Source organism: Monodelphis domestica, chromosome 4, assembly GCF_027887165.1.
Source record: "Monodelphis domestica isolate mMonDom1 chromosome 4, mMonDom1.pri, whole genome shotgun sequence".
Classification (NCBI taxonomy): Eukaryota; Metazoa; Chordata; class Mammalia; order Didelphimorphia; family Didelphidae; genus Monodelphis; species Monodelphis domestica.
Window position 1 is genome coordinate 76,616,792 of NC_077230.1, and position 22,852 is coordinate 76,639,643.

The 22,852-nt window shown below is 35.8% G+C and overlaps 1 protein-coding gene across 24 annotated transcripts in view; it reads right to left on the reverse strand.

Moving 5' to 3' along the window:
* The window catches only part of ZBTB20 (zinc finger and BTB domain containing 20), a 1,063,249-nt gene that overhangs the window by 614,954 nt on the left and 425,443 nt on the right, over window positions 1–22,852 (reverse strand). For 2 of the 24 annotated variants that reach the window (XM_056797129.1, XM_056797127.1), the window contains exon 4: window positions 6,671–6,790. The exons of 21 other annotated variants lie outside the window; for them this stretch is intronic. The gene's annotated coding sequence lies outside the window, so the exon portion shown is untranslated. Of the gene's footprint in view, window positions 1–4,096; window positions 4,265–6,670; window positions 6,791–22,852 lie in introns of those variants that run through there. One more of the 24 variants, XM_056797134.1, reaches the window with a different exon arrangement.

Here is a 22,852-nt window from a genome sequence, read left to right on the forward strand (position 1 = left end):
CAACTCGGGCAGCAAAATCACTCATATCAATCTCATCCACTGGCAAGATTCACTGAGTTAAGCAGTGCCCAAACTATGCACTTTTTTTTTTTTTGGTGGATTAGACTCAACACCCAGAGATACAGTGGGAGACAGCTTGGTAATGAATGCAGACTACAAAGCCCCAGCAAATGCTTGGCAGAGACCACTTAACAAATAAGTTGCTGTATTCTATACTTTTGCAACCTCTTAGAGACTTTTTAGGGGGCATCAAGTGTAATATAAAGTAGAAAACCAGCAATCAGACCAAAAGGATACATATAGATAAGCCTGAAAAAAATCAATAACTAAGAATGAAATGAAGTTTTCTATCCTGAATTTGGGGGAAAAAAAGTGTTTCTGATGAATACAAGCAATTGTAAGGTCCAGGATAAGATTAGTTACTTACTGGCCTCCAAGAAATAAAAAAAATGAACAAATGATCTCACCAAATTTAGTAGATTTAAATTGATATCACCAAAGCCCTCTTAATGATATTTCTGTCCTGATCAATAAGTGAATAAATATTTATTAACATTTTATGGCAGATACTATGTTGAGTTGGAAATACAATTATCAAAAAAAGTTCCTGCCATTGAAGAGCTTATGATCTAACAGGAAAAGAAAAGATGTAAAGGTAAACTGAAAGAGGGTGAAGGGGAAGACACTCCAAACACAGTCATGGTGAAGAATTCCAAAAGAATTGCTTATTTTCTATCATAATTTGGATCCAGTTTTTGACAATTCACTCATAGTCATGCAGATAACTAATCCAGGACAAGTTCAAACCCATTTTAAGAAGGAAAGCAGGGGGGGAAAGGTATTTAATGTTATGAGCACAGAAGGGCCCATTCATATTATTTTCATTTCCTTTTGCTAGGGAGCTTCCTTCTCTTAATTCTAGAGACAATAGGTTTCTGTATCAACTCTCTCTCAAAAATGTGCATTTGACCTAACAAATTAGAATTTCTAGATTCTCCTTTAGAATGCAAATCAATGTAAGTAGGGGATTGTAGCATTCTTTGTACTTGTATCCATATGACCAAGCCCAGTGCCTGGCACCTAGTAGGAGGTTAATAAATACTTTTTGGTTAATTGATTCAAAGGTTACCAATATAGAAATCTACTCCTTTCATTTATTGTAAAACCAGTAATCAATAATTCAAGTAATCCAATACCTTAAGGATCCAAGATTAAATCATTATTAATCCTGCCTCTATTGATGCAGATTATCAACTATGCTTTCATAGATAGTTTTTGTGAGTTGCTGGAAAAAGTTATCGTTTGCTAGCCAACCTTCTGGAAATGAACATCTTTGAACCTGGCTAGTCTGGCCCTCAGAAGACAGACATACAGTTCATCACCAAGTCTGTATACAAAGGCTTTCCAGTTTTGCAAGAACTGCCAGAAGGTACGCACTCCACTGGCAAAAGCATCAAGGACCCAGAGCTACCTTTATGCCATGATGAGAAGGATATTAGTGGCAGAACAATTCACTATTAATCAAAATTCATAAGAAATAAGAGAAATGATTTATTAAATGAAGTGTAGGAATAGTGAAATATACATATAAAATTATATATTTCAGATATAGTATCTAAAGATTATATTCATATTCTTGGACAATGAAGGTTCCTTCTATTATTTTCTGACTTGGGAAGAAGGATGACCAAATTAAGCAATCAGGGCTTCAGAAGACTTATGACCATATTCAATCTCAAAATAAAATATATCAAAGAAAAAATATACAAGAATACTTTACATTGTAAGGAAGACAGAGAAGCTTCTAAAAGTGATTAGCAGATTCCTTAGAAAGGAAAATATCAGGAATAGAGATGAAGCTAGAGGGAAATAATATGCTAATTATGATTAGATTTGCATAAATTGTAAGAAAGACAGAGTAATAGGCCAGGAGACACATGAATCCTTCCTCCCCTAAATTCTTTATAATTAGTAGAGGTTTTATATTATGTTTTTCCATAGAACAAGGACTCTTAACTAGGATCTACAGGTTTCAGGATAGATTTCAAGGGGTTCATGAAACTGAATAGGAAAAAAATTACAACATCTTTATTTCAATTTAACTGGTTTCCTCTATAATTCTATATATATTTATCCTATGCATTTAAAAACATTATTCTGAGAAGAGGTCCATAGGCTTCAACAGCTTGCCAAAGGAGTTGGTCACTCACACACACACACACACACACACACACACACACACACACACAAGGATAAGAAACTGCTAGCAGATAGAGACTGAAGTATTTGGCGTGCAAATAATTTTAAAATATTAGAATCAATTTTCTAACATTTTAGAAATGGAATTAATCCACTAAAAATGGTGGGCGGAAAAGGCATGGTGCTTATACTTCATTTAATCATATCATTTACTGTACTGTTCTTTAAAAAAAATCTAGGAATTAGAACAATAGGGGTGCTACAAGTGAGAGTAGAAGGTCACTGGCTAAGCTCAGGGAAAAAACAAAAAACAAACACCTCTCCACTTCATTTCTTATGTTTTTTTTTAAATAAAGTTGTTCTTAAAATTTTCAGTAATAGCCAAATCCCTGTTTAGATGCTTGTTAATTATGTCCTAAAAAATCTGTGAGCACCATTACTAAAATGGACTATCATAGGAATGGAATCACAAATAGAAAAAAAAAACTAGGATAACAAAATTGCAGTTAGCTATATGGTCTCTGTACAACTAGTGGCTCAAACTAATTAATCCTTTCACCCACAAAGCCATAAGTGTACCCCCTTTCATAAATATGAAGTTAATACTCTAATTTTGGCCTTCTGGAGTTGGGATTGCATTTTGAAGGAGTATCTAGATTTTCTAAGGATGCTTTCCTCTGAATCGGAATTTAGGCCAAGGAATAGGTTAATAAGATTTTAATGAAGTATTTAATCACTGATCAAATATCATATCACTGATCACAGTAGTGTCTTGAATTCATGGATCATTTACAGTGACTTTTACATCTGTGAATAGACAATCACAGGATCACAGATTTAGAACTAGAAATGACATTAGAGGTCAGCTAGTCAAAATGCCTGACAGGAAACAGATGGCTAGGTGCTCTTCCCAGTGGGGTCTAGGAACTGCGATTGTTCCCTGAGATACATGAGTCAAATTAGACCTATTGTTTGGCATAATAGAATGAGCATCGTCATTGGGGTCAAAAGATGACTGAGGCTGAACCTGACAGTTACTAATTATATGACCTTTAACAATCCCTTAATCTGTCTGAGCATGTCTTTCCTCATCCTTAAAATGGGACAATAATTATCTCAGAGAAGTACATCAAAACACTCTACAGGAGTTGAAGGTGCCAAATCTTATCTAAATCCCTCCCCACCCCACTTCCAACTCCAGGATTCCCAAAGAGCAAATTAGGACCTGATAAAATTGTAGCTAGAAAGATTGATTAGGAATAGATTTTTTTCCCCTGACCACTTTGAAGGGGATGTGGAGGGAAGGAGGTTTCAAGTTTGAAGAGCTCTCCAGTGTTCCTAAATTGGTACCTATTATGATCAGAGATCAGATGAGGCAGAGTTTGGGACTATTGTTTTTAATGGCAAATCACATATTTAGAACTGGAAGAGACCTTATTCCTCATATAATCCACCCCCAAATTGGGATTCAAACTTCAAATCCAGTGATCTTCTTTCAACAATGTATCATGATATTACCTTTTATTAAACTTCTAAAAGTTCAAGACAAAAATGTTTACACGTGGATCCTCATGACTCTAATTCCAAACCTAAGAATCCTAAGTCCCCCAACCATCCACATCTAGAAAAACAACTCTATGTAGAAGCAGGTAGGTGGCTCAATGAATACAGTTCCAGACCCAGAGACAGGAGGTCGTGGGTTCAAATCTTGTCTCAGACACTTCCTAGCTATGTAACCCTGGACAAGGCACTTAACTCCAATTGCCTAGCCCTTACCTCTCTTCTATTTTGGAACCAATTCTTTGTATCAATTCTAAGACAGCAGGTAAGAACCAATTCTTAGTATTAATTCTAAGTTAGAAGATAAGAAGTTAAAAAAGCAAACAACTCAGCCTACCTCTCTCCCTTTACCATGGTCTCTAAGGAAGAGAGGCCCTTCTTGCCAGAAGCAATAACTTTGCTTGATAAAATTTGGTCTTTCTTCGCTTCTTTCTCTCTCTGAGTCTGTTTCTGTCTCTGGCTCCAATCTATCCCTGTATATTGGTTCTTGTGATTCCAGAAACACAAAGATTCTAGAAAATAAGCAAAGCAACAACAACAAAAAACAACCTTAATTCCTTGAAACTAATTATCCTACATTGTTACCCTTTTCATTGTCAATCTCCTGGAAAGGACTGTCTTGATTTGCTGCCTCTACTTCCTTACCATACAATTAATTTTCATTCCCTAGCAATGAAGCCTCCAGTGTCATTATGCTGAAATTTCTTTTGCAGTGTGAGCCTATAATGGAATATCCTGAGATAACAAACTCTTATAGGGAATGTATGTATGTTTGCATGAGGGTAGGGAGAGAGAAGGTGGGGAAGACAGGGATGGCCAATTATTGGACACGTGAAACTCACTTCAAGTACCTTAAAATCATAGCTTTTTTTAAAACAGACAAATCAAAGACTAATTGTCTGATTTATAAAGGAAATAGAGAGGAGAATCAGAAGAATCAATAATTAGGATCAGAAAAATATAGCAACATGGTACAATATCTCTGATAATTTTGTCACTAAGAAGCATGTTTTCTAGAATAGTTCTAATGCTTTGAATGTATCACATCCCAACAAACTAAAAGTATGTAAAATATATCATATTTCTAAATTGTCAGACCAGTTTATCTCTGATTCAAGAACCCATAAATTATTCCTGTCTATTTAGAGAGTAAAAATCTATCTCAAAATACCGCAAAATAAAATGAATTGTCCATGGTCACAATATCAGTCCAGTAATGGAATGTAATAGGAAAAGGTTTTTATTTGCAGTAAGAAGATCTAGTTCAGATGCTTTATGACCCTTCAGGAAGGCACTTAACTTTTTTCATCTAGGGAATACATACATTTCCATTTTTAATTTCTATACATCTTTATCATCAGCCCAAATCTCTCGATGGTATTCCAAGTATCTGGTCATGTCTTCTGTGCCTATCTGGTATATGTCTACCTCAATGTCATTCTTGATAATAATCAAGAATAACTGTTAAAGGTAACAGTTGTACAACCAGAGCTCAAAATCGCTTAAAGCTTTATTAAGTTATGAGAGGCATTTTCTCTGTTCACCAAATCCTTCAGAAGAGATCTTTGGTTTTCCACCTTAAATTGGAGTACTCTGAACTTTCCTGAGCTATATGTTCCCAAACCACTAATAATAGTGGCCACAGCTACAAAAGACCCAGAGAAGGAAGTGCTCACTACCGAAGTCAATGGCATTGTCCACTGCTTTAACACCATAAACAGTGTCAATGGAAATGATAGATATTAAAGAAGGTGCATTACCAACTGTCTTTCAAATGAATCCTAAGAATCACTAGGCCTTTCCATCAATTCTACAGCTGAACTCTCCATATATTTTATTTTCCTCATTAGAATGTTATTCCTTGAGAGCAAACACTGTATTGTCAATGGGAAAATGTTTTGCACATAGCAAACAACTAATAAATACTTTTTATTCAGTTGCTCATTCATTCACATAGCTACTTATTCTAGTAAAGCCATGATGAATATTGTAACATTGAACTAGTTCTCTAGCAGTTACATGGTAAATAAACATGTGAATAATTTTTAAAATCGCAATCTAACCATGGAAACTCTGTAGGGGTTTAGAATTTTAGTGAAAAAAAAAACCTTTTTAAAAAAATTGACTATTGTAGAAGAGGCATTGTTATTGAATTTATTATATAAATATTATAAATTTATAAATATTATCTATTTATTACACTGTCAACAGCTAAAAAATGAAGTTCTTCAACCCAATGACTTTGGTTTAAACTAGAGATGAGAGCATATATGAGTGCAGAATATAGTTTATCCTTGTAATATGTAACACTGTGTCTTAAACCAGTTATCACATTTTCAAAACATTTGTCTTAAAAGTACTTTCTTCCCCTGAAGATGGGAGAGGTAGTTGCACAGAATAACAGTGTTCCCATTCCAACTTTTCCATGAACAAACTGTCCTCTGTTTGTGGTTTTCAAGGAGAGTTGACTATATAACAAGTGCTTATACAAGGAGTGATTTGTAGGAAGGTATTTTCCCTGTGTTCTCAGGGACCACGTGACTCAAGTTGTGCCTGGAAGGCAAGCTAGCTTTAGGGAATCAACTTTCACTCATCCGCACAGAGGTTAAGGTGGATGAATACTTCCTCCTAGGCTGTCTTTCTCCTGACATTCTGTACATCCATAAGGGTTACAACTAACTTGGACACCTTTCCAAAACAATACTGTTCAATCTTCCATGTTCTAGGTTATACGAAATCATGTCTCCGAAACATGAGTATTAGTCCCTTCCTTAGACACCAATTTTAGAAGTAGTTTCACTGAGAGGGAACTAAAAATGAGCAAGGTAATTCAGGTATTAAAAAGCAAAACAATGTGAATTATCTTTTCTATTATATATTCCAGTTGGAAATTATGGACAGCGCTACTCACTTGTATTGTCAACTCAGAAATCAGCATTTATTAGTCACCCACTAAAGGCCAGAGTTGGAGCGGGGGCCAGGGATACAGACTTGGAAGTGAAGCGGTTCCTCCTTTCAAGGAGCCTTCATTCTAGCCGGAGAGAAAAGTATGGCCAAATAACTCATTTGGAAAGAGGACAGAAGTGAGTTGAGAAGTATGGGACAGGAAGATGAAAGTCTGGGTGCTTTAAAAAATGAAAGGATAGGTCAAGTTTTAATGCTCAGTTCTCAAGGCTACTCTTCCTTCCATGAGTTCTGCTCTGTACATCATCCCATCCTCCAACTGAGATGATCTTTAGTACATAAAATTGGATTAAAAATGTACATATAGTCTGCTAAGTAGGAGGCTTCAACCATATAGATCCACATCACTTCCAAACGCATTCCAGCTTAACAATGAAATGAGCAATGCACCATTGGGGGTTTCATTAGGGCAGTTGTTTCAACAAAGTATCAAGTTGGGCAGATAGAGGAAATGTGATGAGAATAATTTATTTGTATTTTAACAAGACCTTGGACAGAGTGTACCACACAGGAAGCTGGAGGCTAGAACGGCGTGGCAGATAAAAGCTGCTTCAGAGTTAGGAAGCCATAACTGTTATTTAATCAATGATATTGCTTCTTACTGGTGAGAGGGATTTAGCAGATTCCTCAGGGATAGATAGTGTGGTCTGTGACCAACATTATTCAACATAGTCATTAAATATTGAGGCAGGGATATAAATTTTCCAAGTGATAGTATATTTTCAAAAGCACAAAGCTAGATGATAAACTGAATACTAAGAATTTAAGAATGGTGGCCACAGAGTAATTGCATCCTTGATACAGGATTGGTGCTGCTTATATTCAAGACTCCATCACTTCCTGCTTAAAACCCCTTTGGGATATTTCCACAGGATATAATGTTCAAAAGGGGAAATCTGAAACAGTGGAAAGAATAACAGGATTTGGGGGTAGTCAGATGCTCTAGGTTCACATTCCAATTCTGCTACTTGCTACCCTTCAGTCTCTCTAAGACTCAGTTTCCCCATCCACAGTTTATATTAGATATGAACTTTTCAATTTCAGGTAAGAATATAGGATCAGAGAAGATGAATGACTTGTATAAGGTCATATGGGTAGTAAACAGAAGAGCAGGGGTTTATAGTATGTCCTGGCTCCACAAGAAGAAAATATTTATTTCTTACCAAAGATTTTTTTTTCCTGTCGAATTTATGACAACCACACATAAGGAATAAGCCACACTTTGTAGATGAAATACAAAACCCATCCAGGAATTAAAGTGTTTAAAAATAGATCAGAGGGTGAAAAGCCTTTGTTCTAGACCTCAATGGACTGGAGTTTTTATCTCTGGTATGTTACAGGTTATCTCAGATAGTTTTTCATCATTTAACGTGTATTACTAATGTTTGGAACACCTGGAAGACTGTAGAAATTCTATATACCAGCATTAAGGGTAGCATTTTCACTGAGCAAATGAACAGAAATAATAAAAATCTGCTGAGTTCTTAAAAATTTGTGTACTGAGGGAAAATGAGTGAAAGTGGTATGAAAACATAAATGGTGTGGTTACATAAAGCAAAACATATCAGTATAGTCTTGGGGCAAATCATTTAATTTCTCCAAGCTTCGGGTTGGGTTTCTTTATCAATTCATTGATAGGGTTGGACAAGATATCTGTGGTATAAAGGGATCTTTCTTCCTCAAAATTCTATGGAAACAATAATGATAAGAATAATTCATATGACCATTAGTCATGTTCTATCTTACGTCTTCTCTTCTATTGTTGTATTGTACTGTTACTTAAATCTTGTGTTCTTGTTTGGCATTTTGTTTATTTATATCTGGTCAAATCAATTACAATATGTCTTTAGTGGGCAGGGACCAAATCTAAATATTTCTTTCAAACGATTAATATAGTCCCCTAATAACTAGCAACTTTGTTGCACATATTGTGGATGATCCATAAAGTCAGGTCAATATTTTCACTGTATCCATCTTAAGGATAAACAATAAGGAAAACAAGGTTAAAAGAGGTCAAACCAGTCAGTAAGCATTTAATAAGTACCCACTCTGTCAAGAACTGTGATGAATTCTGGAAGTATATTTTCATTCAGTTATTTTTTAGTCATATTGACTTTTCATGACCCTACTTGGAATTTTATTGGCAAAGACACTGGAATGCTTTGTCATTTCTTTCTCCAGATCATTTTACATATGAGGAAAATGAGGCAAACTGGGTTAAGTGACTAGTCCAGGATGAAGAAGGGTAAAAACAAACACACACACACACACACACACACACACACACACACACACACACACACACTCACAAACCCATCCCCTAGTCCCAAGGAGTTCATATAAATAGCCATTGATTTCAATAGAAAGCTAAGGCACAGTCTCAGAGGAGGAGGGCCAAAGAAGTATGTGCCAGCTGGCCCTTTGTAAATATTTTTTCGAAATTTCTGTGGTTTTTCAAAATTGGAACCAAGAAACAATAAAGGTTGGAAAAGCAGTAGATGAATAAAAATGACAATAGGTAAGACAAATTAGCATAGATTATTACACTGAAGCACCAAGGTGAGGAATGTGAAAATTCATTAAGAAATCAAATATAAATTTGAGAAAGTGTCTTTCTAATACAATGTTAAATACAAGTTTTAAATGTAATTTTTTAAAATGTCTAAAGAAATACACATTTTGCAAAGGCATTTTGAAATTAGTTTGTCCCATCATTATATTGCAATTTGACATATCATGTAACAAGTTCTAAACTGGAATTGCAAATTACATTTTTCCTGATACCATATATATATATGCATATTTTGAAGCATTCTTCTTTATTCCAGATGTTACTAGTCAGAATCTGCAAACTTTCCCTTTAGATTCCTGAATAAATAATTTCAATTATGCATGGTCTATGTTTAAACGGAATTTTCCTGAAACACAAATGTTATATTGTTGTATAATGCTATCTAATATATACTTATAATAACCAAGACCAGAAATTTTTTATTAAACCTCTATTTATGCCGCTCTATATGGCATATGCCCAGAGAGAGAAATTGTATAGCCATAAAATTACTTTCCTTACTAATCTGACATTACGGGAGCCCTGCAAATGCAAATTTCTTAACTTTTCTGCATCAGAATCACCCCTCTATATTTGATCTTTTTTATTTTTATACAACATGCTATTTCATATGAATAAAAATCAAATCAAATTATCTCTCAAAGTACTGTATGCTTACACCCACGAGGCTCTACCAGACCTTTTATCCACCCACTCACTAAAGTTCACTGGTGCTGATGACATCTGCTTTGGCACCAAGTTCAGAAACGTTCAGACTTAGAGTGCTGATATGGCCCATTTGGTCAACACTGGAGAAGGCACCTTCAACTGAGTGTGACCAATAGATTGAGGAATGCGTTCCATCGCCGAGGCATTTCTGCTGACCACGCGCTAACACTACTTCACAGAAAATGTCCGAAACGTCAACCACACCTGGCCTTTTGCGTGTGCCTCTGGATAGGACTTTTCATGAGCTCTTAAAAAAGCTAGCTGCCAAAGTCACGCTATGCAATAACCTTCTAAGTTAGCTTGCTGGCTTGGAATCCGTACGATGCACACACCCTCCAAACGTCTGCACTCACCATCTGCTATTCAACCGCAGAATAATGCGCTCTAGTCTGGTGCTGCTTGGCACGCGCCAAGACATTCAATGTCCAACTTCACTCAGACATGTGCGCCATATCAGGAACCTTATGACACAGCCCTTGCCATCCGTGTGGTGTTGACTGGCCTCACTGCACATCCATCGAGTGTACGTGACACTCAAGCTGATAGGTGCAATTCATGCCAGACTTAACTTCCACTGTGTACGGATCTCTCCAGTTTGCCTGCAGCTCACCATCTATTAAGACATGTGCTTTGGCCTCCTCTTCGCTGCCAAAGTATGTCCATGGAGCCACCCTGGCAAGAGGAAGGGTCTCTATCAATGTCAATGAGTAAGCTCCTTGCTGCCGACCCTACCATCTGTCCCCGTTTTTCACATACTGTACCGTGTGTGGACTTTGCTGGAATAGCTTTCCAACGGGCCAAGGTCAAGGTGCAGCCAACCTTTACAGATGGGGTCACTGGGAATTTTCACATTATCCTGTGGCCAAACACATAGCTGGATGTGACTGATGAGGACTCTTTGTGCAAACTTCTTATAAAAAAGTCTGGTGGCAGAAAACAGCAAATGAAGAAGCTTTTGCCAGAGTATGAGAGTTTCACATCTGTTGGAAAGCACAGAATCTTCAATTCCCCTAAGTGCCCAGGAGAATTTTCATTTAAACTTTCTTTTTTGAAAATTCTCTAGATTGTCAAAAAATAAATAAGTTGTAATTCAGTTCTAAGCATAAATATTCCTTTGGAATTTATATAGTACCTTTAAGGTTTGCAAGGCACCAGCACTGTGTCACAACATTGCATGTAACTTGAAATGGTATTTTTTTCTAGAAGTGTTCGTATTTTGCTGTAAATAATTGTGTCTCTTTTCATATTAAGCAATTCCGGTTTCTTTCAAAACCATTTACAGACCATACTTACACAGATTTTAATTCTCCTTCCTTGAGTTCCATGTGTTATGTGCTTTTTGGAGGTTACCAGACCAAGATATTGTCCACCATTTAATCTACATACAATAATGTGGTGACACTGTGTTAATCCCTGCATGGACTGTGGTATGTCTATATAATTCTGAGATATTGGAAGGTCATATTTCCAGTGAGTATCACTAGTTTTATGTCTGTCTCCTCTTGTCTACTTTGCAAATATTGTGACTTTTTTGTGTTTCATCTAATCTCTTGGTAAGACTTTACTTTTCTCATCCACAAAATGGAGATAATAATGCACCTTTTATCAGAGTAGACAATTAAAACTAAGATGTTCCATTTCATTTTGCACTACACAGAGAGTACAATGCATAACAAATGCAAAGCACTGGTACCAAAATACTCTTCCATATCCTGTGTTTTGGTGATCATCCTTTCATTTTTTTCCCATAGCCAGTAAAGTAGCCTCTCAGAGTATTTTAATCTATCAGTAAATCAGTAAACATTTATTAAACACCTACTATGTGCCAGGCACTTTGTTAAGTTCTGGTAACACACAAAAAAAGGCAAAAGACAGTCCCTACACTCAAGAAAATTACAAGCTAATGGGGTAGAACACATGCAAATAAACAGATATATATGGAGACATATATATATATGTGTATATACACACACACACACACACACAGACACATGTGTGTGTGTGTGTGAGAAGCTTTGTGTAAGAGAAACAGGAAATAGCAGAGGAAAGGCTCTAGAGGAGCTAGGAAAAGCTTCATATTCAACAACCTAGTTCCATAATCTAAGGAGGAGATTAGTGGGGAAGGTTTACCCCTCAGTAAGGTGGTCTTAGTGATACCAAAATTGAAGGCAAGAAGTAACTAAAACCACGAACCATTATACAGTGACGAAAGGAATATCACCAAATTGCTGCGTGAACTTAAGACCTTCTCAAGAGCAAAAACTGCATATTAAAATTAAATCTCTAGCCCCATCACTCTGCTTTGAGTGTTGTAAATCAGGGTAAATGCTTATGACATACAAGGAAGGGACAATGGGATATGGCTACAGCAATTCCCTCTGGAAGAATCACAGAGGAATTAAATGGATAGCTATCTTAACACTCTCTGGATTAATATACCTGGTATTCTTAGACAAACCTTCATCTCACACAGTGCTATTGAATTCCTACATCATGCCTTGACTTACAGTGTTCTGGTCTAATCATTTGACCTCTCCGAGGTTTCCTGAAAATTGCTCTTACCCCCATTTTCTATGGGAATTCTCCCACAGATTAACACACAGAATGAGAATTTGGCCCATGTACTATAGGCACCATTGAAATGTGGCCACCTGAGGCATGCAGGGAGCATATCCAGCTGGCACATCATGTGTTGCCCTGGAGTAGAATACAATGAGAAGAAATGTTGGCTACAGATACCTGAACAGTCCCTGTAAAGACCCCGATTATGAAATGGACTCCAGCATTATCAATGTTCCATGATTGTAATAGGAGCCAGCAAGACCTCTACTTCAAAGTTCACATTTTAAAAATGCAGTCATAAGAAAAACCAGAGACTCTTGGATACAGTAATATGAAAAGGCCAAGCTTATCACATCAAAATTAGAATAATACACATCTAACTGGGAGAGTCTCTTTCCAAGAAGTCTAGGTGCTGACTATTAATAATTGGGCTAGACATTTAAAAGCAGTAAAGGTTGTAATATGAAACATGCAAAAGTGTACAACTTTAGTAATATTCAGGAGTAGAAATTTAGTTTATGTGTATTGTATATGATTCATATAATGATTATTGGGTGAGTCAGAGATTTTTATAAACTAAAAATCAGCCTCTTGCCAAAAAAATAAGCAGACACACATAAATATTTGTTGATTTAATTTTATCTCAATCTTCCCATGCAATTTATTCAAAACAATAAATCCATGCATCTGAACTGTGCTTCTATATGAAACAATTCTGTCAATTTTGGGCCTTTTTTTCAAAACACCAGAAGTGAATAGAGGACATAATGTGGTAGTCTTTTGCCAATTTTTGTCTTTTAAACCAAAGCTGTTTTTTAATTATATGAGTACATAAGTAGAATGTGAAACTTGGAATACTTATTCATGGATGCAAACTTTAAACAAGTTCAACTGACATAGATATTGCAACTCTCCATCATGAAGTGCATCTTTACTGGGGTGAATAGGGATGGTTAATGAAATAGCTCCAATGAAACAGAAATGAATATAACATATAAAACACATGACTGTTCCACCTGTCCCCATCACCACTGATGGGGAATAGAAAAACATATAAAATTGTGTGTGGATCTTGAGAGATTTATTATAATGGTAATAATTATAATATATTTGAAATCATTGTTTTTCTAGTTTATAAAGTATTTTCTCATATGTTACATTCTTTAGTTCTAATAATAACTTGTGAGGAAGATAGTCTAAATATTCTTTTCAGGTTGTAGATTAAGAAACAAAGGCTTCAAGCAATTAAGCGAACAGTTCCAGACTGCATAGCTAGCAAGGGACAGAAAGTCCCTTGCAGCAACCTCTTTCTGACTGAGTCCAGTGATCTTGTCACCAGGCCATGCTGCCTCTTTTAAGATGTCTGCTTTGTGATGTCAGCAGAATGCTGAAACCAATTACAGCTGCATTTCACATTTGTGTTTACTTGTTATGTTGCATATGGATATACCAAAAACCAATGAAGAGACACTGTGTTACAAACACATCCTGGAAGTGAAAGACAGATCCCATCTATCAGTATAACCAGTTGATAGTATTTTTCAAGACGGAGTTTGACAGTAAGCGAAACAAACAAACGTAATGGTTTAAATATGCCACTGCAGTCCCTCGAGCTGTCACTCAAGAGGCATTTTTATATCACTACTCCAATGTCATGCTAATAAAAATTTTGACTATTCAACAAGTTTTGGTGACAATTTATCAGCATTAAAAAAATCAACACCTGGGTAGAAACCTTTACTCTGCCATTATGTATCTTTACTTAGATTTAAGCTATTACTAACATGGAGTTAATTTAAATTCTCCACAGGAGCTCCAACAAATAAAATATGCCTACTAGAAAGAATTTCAAATTTAGAGACTTAAAAAAAATCTAAAGAACAGAAATGTCAAATAAAAATGATCATGGTTTCAGTATAAGTCAGTAATAAAGTTGTGGAAATATAATTTGATTATAAAAACCATTTTATTTTTTTCTCTGACATTCCTCTGTACTTGTATATAGAATGATAGAGTTGGAAAGATTTATAGAGAACATTAATCCAACCTGCTAATTTCACAAATGAGGAAATCAAGTTCCACAAGGAAGTAGACTTGCCCAGGATGACACACTTAATAAGGAGTGCAGAAAAAGAGTCTAGAAATCTGGTCTTTGACATCTAGATTCAATGCTGGTGAACTCAGGCTAATGTAAATTATCATCACCATCATCATAATCATTATTTACCAATTATGAAAACAAAAACCAAATGTATAGACTATCCTTTTCTTCGTGGAATTTGGGGAATATATTGGCCTTTCAAAATAGAATAGCAATTAAAACCCAAATAGGGAAAATAAGTATTGTCACTTTAGCCAGGCCTCCAACTTTGCTGCCTGAAATCCACACTGCCAAAAAGCCAGCATTGTTGGTCCCTGATCTTCATATCTAAATATTGACTCTTCGAAAACTTGTGTTTTGAAACAGTTTTCTCCATTTTAGAACTACAGGTAGAAAGTCATTTCTCTTTGATATAAACTGCATGCAATAAGGAAGGAGGCAGGCTTGCACAGTAAATATGTATGGAAGGGTTTCCTACCTCTGCATGTCACAGAAATTCCCACTGAGTTAAGTAGGGTTCTACAAAGGCCACTTAAACATATTAGCCTATTATGCTCTACATTTCTTTATTGTTCTCAAAAAGCTAATGAAATGTTCCAGCAAAATGTTTACACTGGAGTACTTTTAGAAGGCATTGTAGAAATGATGTTTCTCTTATAACTCCTGAGGGGGTGTCCCACTCCCTAGAAGTAGGATGGAGACCATGTGGACCTGTATTACTCTCAATGTTTAGCTCCATGGCTAGAGAAAGAAGTCTGAGGGGAAAAGGGTATACTGAGTGATTGGGACAAAATTTTCTCTTGATAAGGCACTAGGAATTATTGGAAGATATAATGTACCACCAATTAACAACAGATTTGAATAAAAACATTTAAGGACCCTTATTATGAAATTAAAATCTGTCACAATCACATATATATATATATGTATGATCATTTGTAAAATGCATATAAAATTATGTGCTATATGAATATATACACACATGTATAAATATGTATGTGTGTGTATAAATAAGTGAAAGTTCCAAATTCCTGGACTATGTATTGAGAAGCTCACTTTATTATAAGTAGTTGATAGGCCACCACTTTTGAACTATTTAGTCAAATAAGTACTGAGTTTGAATCCTTTCTCAGTTTCAGGCACTTAATGGTTGTGTGACCCTTAACTATTCTTGGTTTCAATTTTCTTCATCTGTAAAATAGGGATGATAATAACGTCTACCTCACAGGACTGTCATGATGATCAAATGAGAGACAACATGCAAATTACTTTGCAAACTTTAAGCGGCTATATGAATGCTATAATATCAATATTATTTAACATTAAATATTAACACATAATATAAAGATTGTTATTTATATGCAGTAAGAGGGAAAAACAACTATTCATAACAGCTTCAACTAGAACAATTAATTTCAGAAAAGGAGGTAATAATAGTTCACATGAATAGAATGGGTCCTTTTAATTAAAAACTGACATTTATTTAAAGGGGGGGCCCAGGTCAAAGATCCTTCAAATTTGGTGTGGGGCTTAAAATTCAAGAAGGTAAGATTTCACCTCTATTAGGCAGAACTAAGAAGCAGGATACAGATATATTAGCAAAAAAGAAAACCTGATATAAAACATGGTCCTGATCCAAGAAAAAGTAGTAAATCTAGTAAGACAGAAAATAAGGAAAGAGATGATATTCATTATGAACTGAACCAGGGTAAAAAAAAAAAGGCAGAACCAGGACAATTTATACAAAGACCAAATGTTTAAAAAAAAAAACAAAACTTTTTTTAAAATTAAAAACCCTTACCTTCTGTCTTGGAACCAATACTGTGTTCCAAGGCAGAAGAGTGGTAAGGGATAGGCAATGGGGGTTAAGTGACTTGCCCAGGTCACACAGCTGGGAAGTGTCTGAGGTCAGATTTGAACCTAGGACCTCTCATCTCTAGGCTTGGCTCTCAATCCACTGAACCAACCAGCTGCCCCCAGGAAAACAACTTTAAAAAGCTGAAGAACTGTGAATAACAATGATGACCAACTTTGTGTGCAAATGACTTACAAGAAAATGTGATATAAATAATGAACACAAGATGCAAAAAGAGTCATACATTGTTGGGCCTGGCCACCATGTGGATTTGTTTTGCTTCATTCTTCTAGTTATATCTTACAAGGCTATATATTTTCCCTTCCAGGTGTTAAAGGAGAAGGAAAAGGAATGATAGAGGAGAGGCTAGCAATAGAGATCACAAAAACAAGAGGGTGACTTTAACCTACTTAAAGTGCACAGAAGAGAACAAGAATAAGGTTAAAAAGAAGCACAGACAAGCATTATAGTTTTGAAAGTAAAGTGTAGAATGTATTATGCCTTCCTTTTTTAAAAAAGCAGAGGTTCAATTTCACATAGAATCCTCTGTTTTCTGCCATGTGTATGGAAATATTTTGGGTGTCTGTGTATATCTGTTTGAGTTCAAAATAAGGTCAGATCTTCATCTTGACACCATATCCAGAATCTACTTTACCTTACTTCAGAGGCAGTGTCAAGATGGCGGCCTAGAAGGAGCAGAAGTTCAGACCTCTGAATACCCTTCCTAACCGATCACAAACTGAATGCTCCCAGAGGACTGAAAATCAAACCTAACAACAAGACAGAGCCAAGGAACCCTCCTGAGACTCCAGAGGCAGTGGGAACTTCTGGGTGGGAAAGGTGCTGGTCTGGAGGGTGTACCTTGCAGGCAGGGTTGTGCCAAGCTCAGAGCATCGAACACAGACAGTAGGGAAGGAGCTAGAGAGGGAACATAGAGCTGGCAGCCTGGCCAGAGCTGTAGAGATTCTACATATTTGCTCCAGGCTTACAGGAGGTGTTGTCTTCAGAGCACACCCAGTCCAATCCAGCTGAACTTAATCCCATCAAAAGTCTTCAGAACAAAGGGAAGCCCAGGATCCACACCCCTCCCTCATTGACTGCTGGACTTTAATCCAATCAAAAGCCTCCAGAGGATAGGAAATCTCAAACCCACAACAACCCTCCCTCAGAGACTATACCGAGAGATCTTCTGTCAAAGCTCTAAGAGGGGAGACTGACAGAAGCAACCAAAACCAAAAAAACGAGAGGAGCAAGAGCACAGACAAATACAGGGAGCAAAGATGGGGTGAATATGAGCAAACAACAGAAAAAGAAGAAAGAAAGTACAATAGATAGGTTCTATACAGCGAACAGAACAGAGGGGGAGGGATCAGCAAACGATAAGTCAGAAATCCCAGCGAATTGGATACAGACCGTGGAAGAACTCAAAATGCAATTCAAAACACAATTAAGCAAGGATGATGACAATTTTAACAGCAAGATAAGTCATATGGAAACAGAAAACAGTGTCTTGACTGCCAAAATTAATCAGCTGGAAAATGAGGCAAAGGAGATGAAAGATGAGGCAAAAGAGATGAAAGATGAGGTAAAGAGGTGAACGATGACCTCCATAGAAAATCAGGCCAGAAAGAGAAGGATGACCAAAAAGCCAGGGATGAAATCCAGTTTTTAAGAACCAGAATATAGCAACTAGAATTAAGTGAGCTCACAAGGCAGCAGGACACGATAAAACAAAAACAAAAGAATGAAAAAATTGAGGAAAATATGAAGCATTTCATTCATAAAACAGAGGATTTAGAAAATCGTTTGAGGAGAGACAATTTAAGAATCATTGGTCTACCAAAAGACCATGACAAAAGAAAAATCCTGGACATAATATTGCAAGAAATTATCCAAGAAAACTGCCCTGATATTCTAGAACAAGAGGCAAAAGTGGAGACTGAAAGAATCCTCAGATCACCTCCTGTACTTAATCCCCAACTGATAGCACCCAGGAATGTTATGCCCAAATTCAAGAACTATCAGACCAAAGAAAAGATATTACAAGCTGCCAAGAAGAAGTCATTCAGATACCATGGAAACACAGTGAGGATAGCACAGGATCTGGTTGCATCCACATTGAAAGACCGAAAGGCAAGGAATATGATATTCCAGAAAGCAAGAGAACTAGGTCTACAACCAAGAACCCAGAAAAACTGACTATATTCATACAGGGGAAAGTATGGTCATTCAAAAAAATAGAAGAATTCCAAGAATTTGCACAGAAAAAACCAGACCTGAACAGAAAATCTGACGTCCAAAAACAGAACTCAAGAGAATCATCAAAAGGTAATTAAAAAAGAGGGAAAAAAGAAAAACAAAACAAAACAAAACAAAATTTCAAGAGACTCAATAAGTTAAAATGATATGTATCCCTATAAGAAAAGAAGTCATTGGTAATTCTTAATAACTGTGGTTATCACTTGGGCAGCTGGAAGAATTACACTTAGAGGGAACAGAGACAAACTGTATAGGATGAAAGGATAAGACATAAACAGGTATATAGATATATGCATGCATAAATACATATATGTGTGTATGTGAATATATATACACAACTAGAGCTTAAGAAAAGAGGTTAATGGTAAAAGAAAAGAGAAAAGAAACAAATGGGGGTAAATTTATGTGTCACAAAGAAGCTCATGGTGGGAGGGGGGAGAACATCAATACATTGGAAGTGTAAAGAGGTTGGAGATAGAAAATACTCAACTCTTATGTTCTTTGAAATTGACCCAAAGAGGGAAGAACAATCAAATACATTGGGGCAGAGAATAGATTTGCACCCAATAGGGGAGTAGAAGGGTAATAAACGGACTGGTGGGGAGGGAAGCAGTACAAGGGAGGTAGAGAGTGGGGGGGGGTAATTTAAGAAAGACTACAGGGAAAATAAGGGGGGGATAAGAAGGGAGAGGGGTAGAAAGGGAAGTAAAATAAGGGTGGGGACTAGGGGGACTGATTAAAAACAAACATTGGTGTAGAAGGAAATAGTGAAAGAAGAAAAGGCAGGATCAAGAGTAGAAATCAAAATGCTGGGAAATACACAGTTAGAAATACACAGCTAGTTATCATAACTCGGAATGTGAATGGAATGAACTCACCCATAAAACACAAGTGAATAACACAGTGGATTAGAATCCAAAACCCTACCATATGCTGTCTACAAGAAACACACATGAAGAAGGTAGATGTGCATTGGGTGAAAGTAAGAGGATGGAGTCAAATCCATTGGGCATCAACTGATAAAAAGAAGGCAGGAGTCACAATTATGATATGTGACAAAGCCAAAGGAAAAATAAATCTAGTTAAAAGAGATTTGGAAGGTAATTACATCCTGATAAAAAGCAGTATAGACAATGAGGAAATATCCATAATCAAAAAGTATTCACAAATGGCATAGCATCCAAATTTCTAAAGGAGAAACTAGTGAATCTCAAGAATGAAACAGAAAAAATATACTAGTGGGAGACATGAATGTTCCTCTATCTGAACTAAATAAATCAAACCAAAAAATAAATAAGAAAGAGGTAAGAGAAGTGAATGAAATCTTGGAAAAATTAAAGTTAGTAGACATGTGGAGAAAAATAAATAGGGACAAAAAGGAACATACCTTCTTTTCAGCCAGCAAATGGTACCTTTACTTTATATTACCTCCCTTAGGGCTAGTAATGAAATACTAAATACTAAAATAGCACGGTCATATTAAAGTTCAAACCAAAGACAGAGAAGCAAAAATGAGAAAATAAAGCATAATTAGGGGGAAAAAAAGCTTCCAATTATATCATTCCTTCCCAAGAAGTATTTGCTATGTTTTATATTAAGTGGACTGATTCTTACATAAATACTAATTGGTAAAAAATGAATTGATGTTTTATCTGTCAAGGCAATGCTTCAAAAATATCACTTATAGTGATATCAATAAGGGTCATGAATATGAACTTAATGTGTTGATATTGAGAGTACCTTATTTAAATACATGTACATGCATAACATATATATTTTATTTGTGTACATGATATATTTGGCATAAAACATAAGGAGTCAAATACTGAGGATGGAGTAGATCCAGGAAAATCAGTTTGAGCTTTAAGCTGATTTTTATTGAAAATATTAAGGTTCATTAGAAAGTAGTGGGTGAATTGCCTTAAAGACATAAAGGACATAGAAGCTATTCATTAAAGACTTTTTTTTTTAAGTCAGAGGTGGTATCTACCATCCTTTACTAGAGAAATATCATTACTCTGTTTTACTTGCACTGTTTCTTCTCACATATATCCAATGCATTCCCTAGGGGAAGTTCCCATTTGTCCTTTAATTCTGCCCCTTTACAGAATTTGGAAACCATTTTTGATGTTTTAACTTAATCCCTAACACAACATTCATTTACTTTCTCTCAACCTTTCTTTCTCTTAATCCTAAATAATAACATAAATAGCATTTATGTAGCATGTTAAGGTTTGTGAATTACTTTACATGTTATTTCAATCAATCTTTACAATGACGCTCCAAAAAAAAGTGCTATTATGGTCATCTTAATTTTACAGATGAGGAAACTAGGTTGGAAATATTAAGTAACTTCCCCAAGGTCACATAGCTAATAAATGTTAGAAACAAGATTCTAACTCATTTCATTAATTTCTTCTTGCCCAAAAGCAGCACAGACTGAGCTACGTCGGTGACCTTAAAAATTATCTGCTCATCCAGGACAATAAAAAATATAGAAGCAAAGGAGAGGTTTCAATGCCTAAATGCAAGTGTGAAACCCAATTGTTACTCCTCCATTACAACAAATACAGAAGAAAAAATTTTAGATAAGAAATGTCCATAAAATCCAAACTGATTTTATCACTATAATTCTCCATGATATCTACAATGGATGGTCCTTCAGTCTTCATTTGAAAATCTCTAACAATGGAGAAATCCACCACTTTCTAAAGTAGTCTGCTGGATTTTTAAATAGTTTTGTTATTAGGAATTTTCTTTCCTTTAACTGTACTGAATATACCTCTCCAAATTTCCAATTACTTCAAAGTTGATTCTTTGGGGTCAAGAAGTCTAGTCCCTTGTTTCAGAAGCAGTTGTTAAGTCTTTTAAAAAAAAATGTCCAACTACATGTGACTCCATTTGGGATTTTCTTGGCAAAGATACTAAAGTGGTTCGCCATTTCTTTTTCCAGCATATTTTACAGATGAGGAAATTGAGGCAAACAAAATGAAGTGATTTGCCTAGGCAAGTCTTATAAAACATCTCTAATCCTGGTGCAGAGTTCCTTCAAAAATCCCTCTTATGGAATGATTTTAAGACCATTGACTAAAGTAATTACCAACAAGAATGTTTTATATTCTCTAATGATAAAAAAAATCACTAACTGAAGAGATAAAGTATTAGAAAATAGACAAAATTAAGAGACAGAAATTTTGGATTATTCTTGGTTCTTTTATTAACTAGTTACATAATATTGGGCAAGTTACACTATTTCCCATGTGTAAAATGAGTCAGTGGGACTGGATGATCTCTATGATACTTCTCTTCTAAAATTCTATGAAACAACTATTCATACTGCCAAATAAGAATTTATTGTATTTAATACATGACAATTAAAGTCAGTGTAGTTATTCATTTGAACATTTAAATTACATCCAAGAAAGAGGGGGTCAGGTGTTAAAAGTTACCAAACAAAAGTTGTATATTGACAATAGAAAACTGGTATAATAAATTGCTGTTTTAAGTACTGCTGATACATCATTCTTAATAGTTCATTAGTTAAATGAAAAGAGAACTTATAACAAACAAATCTGTTACCCTCTAGAAACCTTGGACTAACTGGTTTTCATTTTGGAAGGTCATTTCAGAGATAAAAGTCAGCTAGAATGGGGCAGTTCTCTAACCTATTTCCACCTTTCTCATGGGTCCCTTTCCATTAGCCCGACACTGATATCATGCAATGTTTTTAGTACCAGACTACATTGAAGATCAGTGCAGCTAGGTAGAGAGTGGGGAGCCTGGAATTAAGAAGAGTGATCTTGAGTTCAAATCTGGTCACAGACATTTACTAGCTGTGTTACTAAGGGCAATTCACTTAAACTTTGCTTCTTTCAGTTTTCTAATCTGTGAAATGGGGATAATATCATTAATATCACTAGGTAGTTGTAAGGATAAAATGAAATATTTATTAAACACTCTACAATCTTTAAAGAATGGATAGATGTTAGCTATTATTAATGCTAAGCTAGTATGTGTGTATTTTTGTGTGTGTGTGTGTGTGTGTGTGTTTGTGATATCTTTTGAAGGCAGT